General features: G+C 44.3%; 1 protein-coding gene across 3 annotated transcripts in view; it reads right to left on the bottom strand.

Moving 5' to 3' along the window:
* Positions 1-13,410, bottom strand: part of LOC117365801 (kelch-like ECH-associated protein 1A) — an 84,763-nt gene that overhangs the window by 57,817 nt on the left and 13,536 nt on the right. The window contains exon 1 of one of the 3 annotated variants that reach the window (XM_033956641.1): positions 12,503-12,663. The exons of the other annotated variants lie outside the window; for them this stretch is intronic. The gene's annotated coding sequence lies outside the window, so the exon portion shown is untranslated. Of the gene's footprint in view, positions 1-12,502; positions 12,664-13,410 lie in introns of those variants that run through there. 3 annotated transcript variants of the gene reach the window in all.

Genomic DNA, 13,410 nt, shown 5'->3' with positions numbered 1-13,410 from the left:
AGAGGACTCTTATGGAGAAGTGGAGTCCTAGGGCTGGGAGGTATGCTCATTACCAGCCTAGGAGAAACCTGAGTTATTTCCCTAGAGATTTCCTGCCTAACACAGCTGCTCTGAGGAGAGAGGGGTGGGGCTTTAACCAACATAAAAACAGAGTATGGAATCTCAGTAAGGGAGGCAGGGAAAGCCGGGACGGAGCTAGGGCTAACGAGCTCAGGCAGCGGCAGGAGAGACAGCAGAGCTTGGAGGCAGATGAGGGGAGAAGTCTCTCTCCTCCAGCCCGTAGCAGTGAGGACGTGGAGATGACAGAGGACTACCTCAACTCCACCCCAGAGGCTGCTGGGCAAACAGAGGCTATGGACATCGCTGAGCCATTGCTGGAAGCTAGCCATTTCCCCACTGACATGGAGGTTAGTTGTTAAGGGGAAGGAAGCAAGGCTGTGCTTGTGCTGTCTCCCGTAACCCAAGCCCAACTGACAGAGATTAGGAGAAGAGCAGGAAAATCTCTCTGCTACTCTGTATGACGGCCCGGAGAGCTGTGTTTGTTCAAAGAACTTTATCTGTAGGGGTGTGAAAGTTCCATGGGAAAATCCCAAGTAAAGTTCACAGCTTATATAATGCCTTATTGTGTTCCATCGGCCAGGAAGCCCAGCTGATTATAACGAGCTGTGAAGCCTGCTCTGCAAGCCTGTCCATGTCTCAGCTAGGTAAGCTGAAACGTTTAAGAAATTCAGTACTAAGGTTTGAAACTGTAATTACTCTGGCTGTAGTCACAAGGTGTGCCAAGTTTGAAAGTTTTATTTTCCTGATATTTTTCATTTGCCTTTTTCCCTGGTGAAGAGGACTGTAGTTAAGCTGGAAAGTCCAGGGTATTGAACTGTATGTGGCATTTATAGCAAGCCATTCTGACAAATGCAAGTTATTTTGTATTTTATAATTTTGCCATGACATACGGGTGGCTGATGGTATTCAGACCCCGGGTTCAATAAAGCTCAATAACATTCTTTTGGAACATTCTTTTACCTGTGTGGTCGTCTCTTTATAAGTTACTCTCAGTGTGGCCTGGCAGACTAGGCAGGCGCCTAGGTCTGTTCTACCCTGAAAAGCCTTCCTCCAACCTGAGGAGGCCACGCCGACAGGCCAGAACTCAGCACACTTAGTCCCTCTGCTGGTTAGAGCAAGGGATAAGTGTGTCACAGTCCTCAGTTTCTCTCTTTTCTCTGTCTACCCACAGCATGCCACCCCTTTCCTTTACCCCACCACTATCTCACTAACTCTATCTTCTTCCCACATCCAGCATATGTCCTTTTTTTAATCCCTCCTTTCATCCAGTATGTGTTCTCTTTCTCCACTTCCATTCAGCATTTTCTCTCCCTTCTCCTCACTTCCATCATCTGCCCCTTCTCTCTACTTTCATCATCTGCCCTCTTCTCTCTCCCCCTTCTCCCCACTTCCATCATCTGCCCCTTCTCTTTTTCCCCTTCCATCATCTTCACCTTCTCCCCACTTCTATCATCTGCCCCTTCTCTCTCTTTCCCCCACTTCCACCATCTACCCCTTCTCCCCACTTCCATCACTTGCCCCTTCTCTCTCTTTCCCCCCACTTCTATCATCTGCCCCTTCTCTCTCTTTCCTCCCACTTCCATCATCTACCCCTTCTCCCCACTTCTATCATCTGCCCCTTCTCTCTCTTCCCCCCACTTCTATCATCTGCCCTCTTCTTTCTCCCCCTTATCCCCACTTCCATCATCTGCCCCTTCTCTCTCCTCCCCCACTTCCATCATCTGCCCCTTCTCTCTCTTCCCCCCCACTTGCATCATCTGCCCCTTATCCCCACTTCCATCATCTGCCCTCTTCTCTCTCCCCCTTCTCCTCACTTCCATCATCTGTCCCTTCTCTCTCTTTCCCCCCACTTCTATCATCTCCCCCTTCTCCCCAATTCTATCATCTGCCCCTTCTCTCTCTTTCTCCCCACTTGCATCATTTGCCCCCTTCTCTTAATCTCTCCATCTACCACAGGCCCATGTCTATCCCTTCCTCTCACCTTTCTTTCTGATTTTGACAACAAGATCGGCAAGCCCCCCCCCCCCCGCGATGACACTCAAGTTCGGCAACGGGCCTCCTTCTCTCCCCCCCCCAGCATCAACAGTACTTCAGATCGGCAACCGCAGTGCTCAGGCCAAAGCTTCCCTCTGACTCGGACTACCTGGGCAGAAATAGGAAGCTGAGTCAGAGGGAAGCTTTGAGCTGAGCATCGCGGTTGCTGATCTGAAGTGCTGTTGATGCTGGGGGGAGAAGGAGGCCGCTGCCAAACTTGAGTGCCATCATGGGAGGGGGCGGAGGCCCGTTGCCGATTTTGAGTGCTGGGGGGGGCCTGTTGACGATCTTAAATTGTGTCGTGGGGGGGGGGGGCAAGATGCATCCCAGACGCTGCGATGGCCCCAATCCGATCTTGGCAGCCCTGCGCGATCGGCAGAAATTTTCTGCGGACTGGCACCGGCTGTGCACCCCTCTAAGGTGTGCACCCGGGGCAGACCAACCCCTGCCCCCCCCTTGATACGCCACTGCCCATTGAACCCCTGCATCAAAAGCTAAGTCTGTTTTGAAGTTGAGCATTTAAAAAGACAAAAAGTATTTTAAAAAGATAAAAAATAAAAGAGAGATTATTATACTTATAGATACTACAGGGACCAGTGCAATGATTGAGATTTGAGCCATATCAGTAGTCGGCTAAAAAAATTTTCTTACTCAGCGGTCTCATAAGCTAAAAACAGTTCTCTGAGCACTGAGAAGTGTTAGAAAGTGTGTGTTAATCACCTGTGTGCACATTAGTTCATATCTGTTTGGGGTTTATTTTATAGCCTCTTCACCCCCTTTGCCTTCTCCTAACCACACTGACGCTGTGGTGTAAGCAAAACAGAAAATAAAATTAATTTTTCTACCTTTTGTTGTCAGGTCTTTATTCAAATCTTGTTGGTCCCAGGCTCTGGTTGTCTTCTGATAACTTGCTTGCCAGGGTCTCCTTCTTTCTTCTTTCTCCATGCTAACCATCCATCTTCTATCTCTGTCCTCCCCTTCCGTTTTCCTTCCCTCCCCCGGAGGTCTGGCATCTTTCCTTTTTTTCATCTCCATCTACAGATCCACCTTTTCTCAACTACCCTTTCATCCAGCATCTCTCCCTCCTTCCCCACCACCCCAGGGCCCACCATCTCTCCCTTTCTTTTCCCAACTACCCTCCTATCCAGTATCTCTATCCCCCCTCCACACCATCCCTTGTGTCCAACTTCTCTCCCTTTCTGTTCCTTCCTTCCTTAAATCCCGTTGTCCACCATCTCTCTCCCACTCCTCTGTTTTAGACCCATTATTTCTTCCCCCCGCAAAGTCCGGCATATGCACGTCTCTTTGAACCCCCCCTTCCCTCCCTTCCTCCCTCTGTTTACTTCTACACAAGGTCTCCCCTCCCCTGAAGGCCTGCACCCCCCGAAGCCCTGCATCCCAACCCCTGAAGGCCTACCTGTCCCCCCTGAATGCCTGTACCACCCCCTCCGAAGGTCTGAACCTGCCCCCCAAAGGCCTGTACCTGCACCTGCCCCCCAAAGGCCTGCACCCTCCCCCAAAGGCCTGTGCCACCACCTCTGAAGGCCTGTCCCCATCCTTGAAGGCCTGTCCCTCCATTGAAGGCTTGCACCTCCTCTGAAGGCCTGCATCCCACCCTGAAGGCCTACCTCCCCCTGAAGGCCTGTACCACCCCCCTCGAAGGCCTGCATCCCCGAAGGCCTGCACCTGCCCCCAAAGACCTACACCTGCCCCCAAAGGCTTGCCCCCCCCAAAGGCCTGTGCCACTACCTCTGAAGGCCTGTCCCCACCCTTGAAGGCCAGCACCCCCCTGAAGGCCTGCACCCCACCCTACATGCAACACTTTACATTTCTCTACATTAAACTTCAACTGCCATCCCATTCTCCTAGTTTGTTGAAGATTTACAAAGGGACCTGAACAAACTAGGAGAGTGGGCGACGAGATGATAGATGAAGTTTAATGTAGAGAAATGGAAAGTCTTGCATGTAGGAAACAGAAACCCGAAGTACAGCTATACTATGGGAGGGCTGGTAATGGGTGAAAGTAGCCTAGAAAAGGATTTGGGGGTAATAGTGGACAAGACAATGAAGCCGTCGGCACAGAGCGCAGCGGCCTCTAAGAGAGCGAATAGAATGCTGGGTATTATAAAGAAAGGAATTACAACCAGAAGTTATCCTGCTGTTGTATCGGGCAATGGTACACCCGCATCTGGAGTACTGTGTCCAGTATTAGTCGCCGTACCTTAAAAAGGATATGGCGATACTCGAGAGGGTCCAGAAAAGAGCGACATGATTGATAAAAGGTATGGAAAGCCTTTCATATGCTGAAAGATTAGATAAACTGGGGCTCTTTTCACCAGAAAAGCGGAGACTTAAGAGGGGACATGATAGAGACTTACAAGATCATAAAGGGCATAGAGAAAGTGGAGAGGGACAGATTCTTCAAACTTTCAAAAACTACAAGAACGAGAGGGCATTCGAAAAAATTAAGAAGGGAGGAATTCAGAACCAATGCTAGGAAGTTCTTCTTTACCCAAAGGGTGGTGGACACCTGGAATGTGCTTCCGGAGGGTGTGATAGGACAGAGCAAGGTATTGGGGTACAAGAAGGGATTAGATAATTTCCTGAAGGAAAAGGGGATAGAAGGGGATAGATAGAGGATTACTATACAGGTCCTGGACCTGATGGGCCGCCACATGAGCGGACTGCTGGGCATGATGGACCTCTGGTCTGACCCAGCAGAGGCACTGCTTATGTTCTTATGTACCCAAGTTTGTGTTCACTCGTAGGCGCAATCTAGGGAAAATGTTGAGATATTGGGGGGGGGGGGGGGCGCAGCATTCACAATGAGGCAGTGCAAGATCACTGAGCATGTGGCCAGTGTGTATATTGTAAATATGTGTATGGATTTGACAGCATTGGGATTTCTTTGGCTCATGGCAGAAAATTTGCATTGAAAACGAATACTGATTGTAATACCAGCACAGTGGTATACTGCATTGTCTGTCCCTGTAAAAAATATTATATTGGCCACATAAAGCGGGTAGTTAAGATACGTATAGCTGAACATCTAAGCAATATACACCGTGGCCGTCTGCTTGCACCGCTTGTCTTGTATTGGCAGGAGGCCGGTCACACAGAGGATGATTTGCGTTATACGGTCCTCTTGCAGGCAATGGGTGTGACCGGCGATGTTTCTCAATTTTTATTAATACAAGAGCATAGGTTTATCTTCAGTTGGCATATGCTGGCCCCTGCGGGACTCAATGCTGAGATAAATTGGTTTCAGCTGTGACTGAGACTTAGGGGGGGAGATCCCCGCTTTCAAATTTATCTCGTCCTATACCCTCTGTGCTGTTCATGATGTTATATGTGCCTGGAAGATTTAATCCTGGAAATGCACCTGCGCAGTGTAACTGTTCACTGGAGAAAGGTCTGACCATGGTTTGTCAGCTCCTTTTTGAGATGTGGCTGTGAAAAAGTATTAAGTGTTTTGTTGTTATATGGACAGGAGGTAAAATGTAGTGTGTTATGAGTGTTGATTGGAGTTTATTATTTTTCTTTAGCGACCCGTCCTGATGAAGTGTCAATAGGCAAAACTCAAATCAGGGGGCCAACTTGATAGGAGCAGCTTCAGAAGTCACAAGCACAGTTTATATTAATGGGGGAGTGCTGATGAGATCACTACTGCCAAAGATACCGAAAAGTCCAGAACAACAATTGTAACTTAACGCATTCTTGTTTATATGTACTGCAATGCTACTGGAAATGTCCAGTCTTCTAACTTGTAATCCGCTTAGAACCGCAAGGCACAAGCGGAATAGAAATCACTAATGTAATGTAATGTAATGTATTTGATAAATTCAATACATGTATTATGTTTAACAGCAGGCGGTTGGGATAGTGGGTGTCGTGATGGTCTCATTGGCAACCCTTGCTATGTTTATTTAACACTTGGCACTAGGGTTGTGGGTCTGAACACTTCACAATATAAAATGTATTTGTTTTTGTAGGTGAATAGTATGACCTGTGATTATTTGGTAGATGTATATATATCACAGAAATCATTGAGTTATATTTACCTATAATTATGAAGCTAATATTATAAAACACACAAATGTCCCAGCATGATATAAAACTTTCTAACTCCACTTATTTATTTTAGTATTTATATCCCACTTATAGCCTAAGTGGTTTACATACAGGTACATAAGCATATTTCCCTATCTCTCCCAATAGGCTCACACTCTATCTACTGTACCTGGAGCAATTGGGGGGGGGAGGGGTAAGTTATTTGCCCATGGTCACAAGGAGCAACATAGGATTTGAACCCACAACCTCAGGTTGCTGAGGCTGTGGCTCTAACCACTGTGTCACACACTGGGTTAGTTGCGTGTCTGACTGCTAGATCCCTCATGCCAAATTAAATGTTTGGACTACATTTTTGAGTTTTTCTAATTTTATAAGAGGAATTTAAGTTAAGCAGGAAAATATTTTAAAAATGACCTCCTTACAGCCTAATTTACTTAAACTGTCCTGTATCTCCTTCCCCTCACCCCAAGAACAGGAGAAAATCAATCTCTAGGGCTCTGCTCAGATTTCAAGACTGCTTTGCTGTGGTAAGCTGATCTCCCTGTGCAGTTACAAGAGAAGCTGATTTTCTAAAATGTTGCTGGACAAGAGACATTGCTGTGTCATCTTTGCTTCCTTAGATACTGTCCTCATGGAAAGATCAGGTCAGGCATAAACAGCCCCTTTGGAAGCAGTGTTGCACAGTGGCAGTAGATTAAAGAGTAAACAAACCTGCAAAGCAGAAAGAAAGATTTTCTCCTTACCATTCCCATTTTATTTTTCATTTGTGAAATGCTTATTATCTCAGAATACATATAACAAACTAAATTGAATCTCTTCCCCATACTAAGATGACAATTTTATAAGTGGGCACCTCCTGGTAGACACCCTGATGCCAGGTAGGGAGAGCCTATTCTATAATGGTATTTGGGTACTCGGATTCTGTTTTACAGTACTAGTGTAACACAGATTTGGGGTGTCTTGCATGTAAGAGAGTGCAATTACATCAGCCATAGACCTGGTGTAATAAACGTGGGTGCCGAAATGTGGCTGAAACACACAACTGGAATATTTAACCTGTGGATTTACAGATCATCCCAAGATTATACAGTATAAGATGCCTACTGATTTGATTCCAGTCAAATATAAGGGACGAGGCAAATTTGAAGCAATTCAGTAGGAAGAGTGATAAGGACAAATATTGCAACGAAAAAACCACTCTAGATAATACTTATAAATGGTGCAATAGAGATGGTATCATTTTTATGCTCAGAATCATGGAGGGGTAACTGGGGAGAACCCCAGAAAAGACCACCTCACCGCCCAATCATCGCATGACAGCAGATTATGTCAAGTCTTTTAAAGGTGGTCTTTTCTGGGGTTCTCCCCAGTTACTCCTCCATGATTCTGAGCATAAAAAATTTTTTGTAGATCTGATTATACCATCTCTATTGCACCATTTATAAGTATTATCTAGAGTGGTTTTTTCGTTGCAATACTGATTTGATTCAGCATTTGTGAACTAATTTGCAAAATTCTGTCACAGAAGTATGATTAGGTTTTAGTGAACATTTATTTTATGTTATATATTTTGCTTTGTGCTGTAAACTTTGTCTTATTGTATATGTTTTATTTTTGTACCCCACCTAGAACAACTGGATAGTGCAGGTAATAAATATTTAAATAAATAAATAAATCCTACAGTATTCTGTAAGTTATGCATGGTACTGGAAGCAACACCCATCTCCCACCAATGCTCTGCCAGCATGTATGTTCCCCTTACACTAGAGAATGACACAGGGATAGGGACCCTCAGTTAACTATGGGGCAGAGAAGGGGAAAGGGACAATCTTTGTCCCACTGTCATTCTCGAAAAGCTTGAGTCTAGCCTTAAAAAGGTTATTCCAACTAGATGGAACAGCATAAAATGCTAGTATCAATATATGAAAACTTAACACATCTTAGACAATTGACAACTGAATTCAGCAGAAGCTGCTTTTAGATTTAAATGAAGCACTGCTAAATTACATCATCATATGTGTCTTGTAAGCCTTTAATGCGTCTGCTGATCAGACTCTTACCATCTGCAAGATCCTTCCATCACATGCCCAGTTGCTCAAGCACTAGAAGCGGTTCTTGTCAGACAAATATGATCAATTTCATTGACTGGGTGACCAGAAAATTGGATGGAGGGAGAGCGCTGGATGTGTTGTATTCAGATTTTAGCAAAGACTTTGACAATGTTCCACCTAGTTGTCCAATAAATAAACTGAATGCCCTTGGTAAGGGCTCCAAAGTGATGGACTGGGTCAGAACTGGTTGAGTGAAAGGCGATGAGAGTGTAGTGGTCAATGGAGATTTCTCTAAGGAAAGGGATGTTACCATTGGTGCGCCTCAAGGTTCAGTTCTTTGGCCTGTTCTTTTTAACATTTTTACAAGCGATATTGCTGAAGGGCTATCTGGCAAGATTTGCTTCTTTACAGATGATACCAAAATCAGCAATAGAATAAACATTCCTGATGGTGTGGAAAATATGAGGAAAGACCTAGTGAAGCTTGAGGAATGGTCTGAAATTTGGCAGCTAAGATTTAATTCTAAGAAATGCAGTCATCTGCAAAATCCAAAGGGAATAGTACTGTTTAGGAGGTGTAGAAATTTTGTATATGAAAAAGGAGTGGGACTTGGGTATGATATATGTGAAAGGTGGTAAACAGATTGAAAGGGTGACTGTGAAAACTAGAAGGATGCTTGGGTGCATAGGGAGAGGAATGGCCAGTAGGAAAAAGGAGGTTTTGATGCTCCTGTATAAGACTGGTGAAACCTCATTTAGAATATTGTGTGCAATTCTGGAGACCATACTTTCAAAAATATATACATAGGATGAAGTCAGTCTAGAGCAGTGGTCTCAAACTCTTGGCCCGGGGGCCACATGAGGCCCGCCAAGTACTATTTTAGCTATAAATTACAATATTATCATTAAGACTTAGCCAAAAGGAAAGATTTATAAACTATAAAGAGTTATACCTCATGCAAAATTGTCATTTTTTTAAATGACATTAACTATTTTTTTTCTGAGGCTCTCCAAGTACTTACAAATCCAAAATGTGGCCCTGCAAAGGATTTCAGTTTGAGACCACTGATCTAGAGGAAGGCAACTAAAATGGTTGGTGGCTATGTTATAAGGCGTAAGGGGCAGATTTAATTATCTTAAAATGTATACTTTGGAGGAAAGGTGGGAGAGGGGAGATTATGATAGAGATGTTTAGATACCTATGTGGCATAAATATGCTTGAGGCGAGTCTCTTTCAAATGAAAGAAGACTCCAGAGTGAGAGCGCATTGAATGAGTTTAAGAGGTGATAGGCTCAGGAGTAATTTAAGGAAATACGGTTTTTATAGAAGGGGTGGTAGATGCATAGAATAGTCTCCCAGTAGAGGTAGTGGAGTCACAGACTGTGTATGAATTCAAGAAAGCGTGGTACAGGCACGTGGGATCTCTTAGGGAGAGGAGGAGATAGTGGATGCTGTGAATGGGCAGAATGAATGGGTCCTTTTACCTTATCTGCTATCACGTTTCTCTGTTTCTTTCTAAGTAACAGATTTATCCATCATTGCTCACATCAAGGAGCATTTACAATATTTAATGAACAACTTATTTTCCTGTTAATCTACTACACAGTGTTGGTTCTCCTCTATACCCATGTCTGAAAGTCAATCCAATTATTTTCCCATATGATGTACAAACACAGGCAATCAAATCTTTGGGAAAAGCTGTATCAACACCAGATCAAAATGGCTCCATTTGTAATTTATGAACAACAGTTGTCCCTTTTTATACTTTAATAAAAAGATTTAAATATAAAGTCATAAGCGATCCCAGCTCTGCTCCTTTTGACCCTGGGCAAGTCACTTAATCCCGCCATTGTCCCAGGTACCACAGTTAGATTGTGAACCCACCGGGACAGATAGCACAGTTACTTACCATAACAGGTGTTATCCAGGGACAGCAGGCAGATATTCTCACATATGGGTGACATCATCCACGGAGCCCTGATGCGGACAGCCTTGCAAGCAGACTTGCTTGAAGAGGTACGGCGCGCGTCTCCTCAGTTCAGATAGCTAGCTAAGAAGCCAACCAAGGGAGGTGGGTGGGTTGTGAGAATATCTGTCTGCTGTCCCTGGATAATACCTGTTACGGTAAATAACTGTGTTTTATCCCAGAACAAGCAGGCAGCATATTTTCACATATGGGTGACCTCCAAGCTAACCAGAATGGGATGGTGGGAGTGTTGGAATTCAGGAGAATAAATTTTGTAAAACAGCCTGGCCGAAATGGCCATCCCGTCTGGAAAAAGAATCCAGACAATAATGAGAGGTGAATGTATGGACTGAGGACCAAGTGGCAGCTTTGTAGATTTCCTCAATAGGAGTAGATTGAAGGAAAGCTACAGATGCCGCCATGGCTCTAACTTTATGGGCTGTGACTCGACCCTGTAGATACAGTCCAGCCTGAGCATAGCAGAAAGAGATGCAAGCAGCCAACCAGTTGGAGATGGTGCACTTGGAAACTGGATGTCCCAACTTGTTTGGATCAAAGGAGACAAAAAGTTGAGGAGCAGATCTCTGTGGCGTAGTCCTTTGCAAGTAGAAAGCCAAAGCATGCTTACAGTCCAGAGTATGAAGAGCTGTTTCTCCAGGATGAGAATGAGGCTTTGGAAAAAAACACTGGAAGAACAATGAATTAATTGAGATGAAATTCTGAAACCACTTTAGGTAAGAATTTAGGATGAGTACAGAGGACCACCTTGTCATGATGGAATACTGTGAAAGGTGGGTCTGCTACTAATATTTGTAGCTCACTGACTCTGTGAGTAGGAGAGAGCAATAAGAAAAACCACTTTCCAAGTGAGATATTTCAGATGAGCCGAAGCCATCGGTTCAAATGGAGGCTTCAATTATTGAGCAAGAACAACATTGAGATCCCAAACCACTGGAGGTGGTTTGAGAGGTGGCTTGACATTGAAAAGTATTTTCATAAATCTGGAAACCACAGGATGAGCAGAAAGGGGTTTCCCATCTATAGGCTGATGGAAGGCAGCAATTGCACTGAGATGGATTTGAAGCCTGAGTAAGATAAATGCAACAGGTAATCCAAAACTGAAAACAAGGAGGTAGATTGTTGTCCTTGTGATGAATGGTGCACCAAGCAGAAAATCTAGTCCATTTCTGGTGGTAACATTGCCTAGTGGTAGGCTTCCTAGAAGCTTCTAAAATGTCCTTGACAGATTGAGAGAACTGTAGAGTGGCAGTTACGTAGAAAGGTACCAAGCTGTCAGGTGTAGAAACTGCAGGTTGGGATGAAGCAGAGATCCCTGACACTGTGTAAGCAGAGACGGAAAAACTGGTAGAAGTAGTGGCTCCCTGCTGCTTAGTTGAAGAAGAAGGGAGAACCAAGGAGTCTGGGCCACCGAGGAGCTATCAGAATCATGGTGGCATGTTCGTGTTTGAGTTTGACGAGTGTCTTGAGAATGAGAGGAAATGGAGGAAATGCATACAGAAACTGATTCGTCCATTCCAGAAGAAACTCATCCGCCTCGAGGCGATGAGGAGAGTATATCCTGGAGCAGAACTGAGGCAGTTTGTTGTTGTGGGGAGATGCAAAGAGGTCTATCGGAGGAGTCCCTCACTGAGAAATGTATGCAGCTCCTGATTGGTGAGGCCCGACTTTAGTACAGGAAGAGGCGGTCGGAGCATACCGTGAGTGATTTCCTTCACTCGCCGGTGCTCCAGCTGCTCTCTCCTGCCCAGTCGTTCGTAGTCGGATAATACCGCAAATGACTGGGACCGCGAATCGCCGACAGCGAATGACCGTGGGAGCACTGTATATGGTACATGGGTTCCTTAATCATCTTATTATCTATAAAACCATTAAAATTTGCTAGGATGTTTATTTCTGAACTAGACTGAAATGCCTTAGTCCTAAGCAGTACAGGGAGTCCCCCAGTTATAGATGCCCAACTTAAGTACGACTCGTACTTAAGAACACAGCTGCGGCTTCGTTTGATTTCAATGAGCAGTATTTCCAGTGGAATAGACTCCTACACTTCTCCTGTAGCAGATCCAGAAATGATGTACAGCTACATTAAGAACAGTGTGTGGTTGTACATGCTGTACCTTAAAAGGAAACATTGGTAGGAATATTTGGCCCTTTTGCCAGCTAGGAGCAGAAGAACCTTAAAATCTACAAATTCTGAGTTACATACAAATGCAACTTATGAACAGCTTTAAAAACAACTCATTCTTAACCCGGGGACTGCCTGTATATCAACTTTATTAAAGATGAATAAAATCATTCTTACCCAGCTACCACTCGTAGATTCCACTTTACCAGGGAATTGTACAAAGAGTACCCTGAGACTTGAGATGGTTGTTATCCTGATTTCATGAGGCATTTGTTGCTCAAAATCGGATGAATGGAACAAAGTTTCTCAAAGCTAGTCACAATTTATCCAGTTACTGAATCCAGTAAAAACAACAACCCACAAAAGGTGGTTACCACCTACAATAAAACATTTATTTCTATGTAGAAGAAACAGCATTCCAAATGAAGGTTTAACTTGGCAGCCAGGTTCCAAGGCAGAATAGCTTTCTCTCTCCAGTACGCCACAATCAATCCATGCACGACACAAAACTCCCATCAGCAGACGATCTAGCACAACACTTTGACTCAAAAATTGTGAACCTAAGGAACACGTGCCCAACAAACAACACACATGCACATCAAATAGCCAACACACATGAAAATGAAATACCAGTGGATATGTTGTGGAACTCATTTCAAGATCTAGAATGGAATAACTTCATAAAACTCTATAACAAATATACTAAATCACACTGCATTCTAGATCCCTGTCCCCCCAACATTATGAAAGCAGCTCCTTTAGACTTTAAACTAACACTATGGAGCTGTATGACCAATAAGTTCAAAAACGGGAAATTCCTAACGAATAACGGTCACATTATAATCACCCCAATTCCAAAAAATCGCAAACATTCCCTAACATCAGTAACCAACTACAGACCGGTTGCGTCTATTCCATTCTTCGTAAAAATAATGGAAGGTTTAGTACATACCCAATTGATGGACTACCTTGATCAGTTTTCTCTACTACACGAAACCCAGTCCGGCTTCAGACCTCTGTTTAGCACTGAGACGGTGATAGCAGCGATCCTAGAACACTTACGCAACCTATTCACCAAGGGCCAT

The sequence above is a fragment of the Geotrypetes seraphini genome, chromosome 8, assembly GCF_902459505.1.
Source record: "Geotrypetes seraphini chromosome 8, aGeoSer1.1, whole genome shotgun sequence".
Taxonomy (NCBI): domain Eukaryota; kingdom Metazoa; phylum Chordata; class Amphibia; order Gymnophiona; family Dermophiidae; genus Geotrypetes; species Geotrypetes seraphini.
Note: the sequence above shows the minus strand (reverse complement) of the source record. Positions and strands in the feature narration are given on the sequence as shown.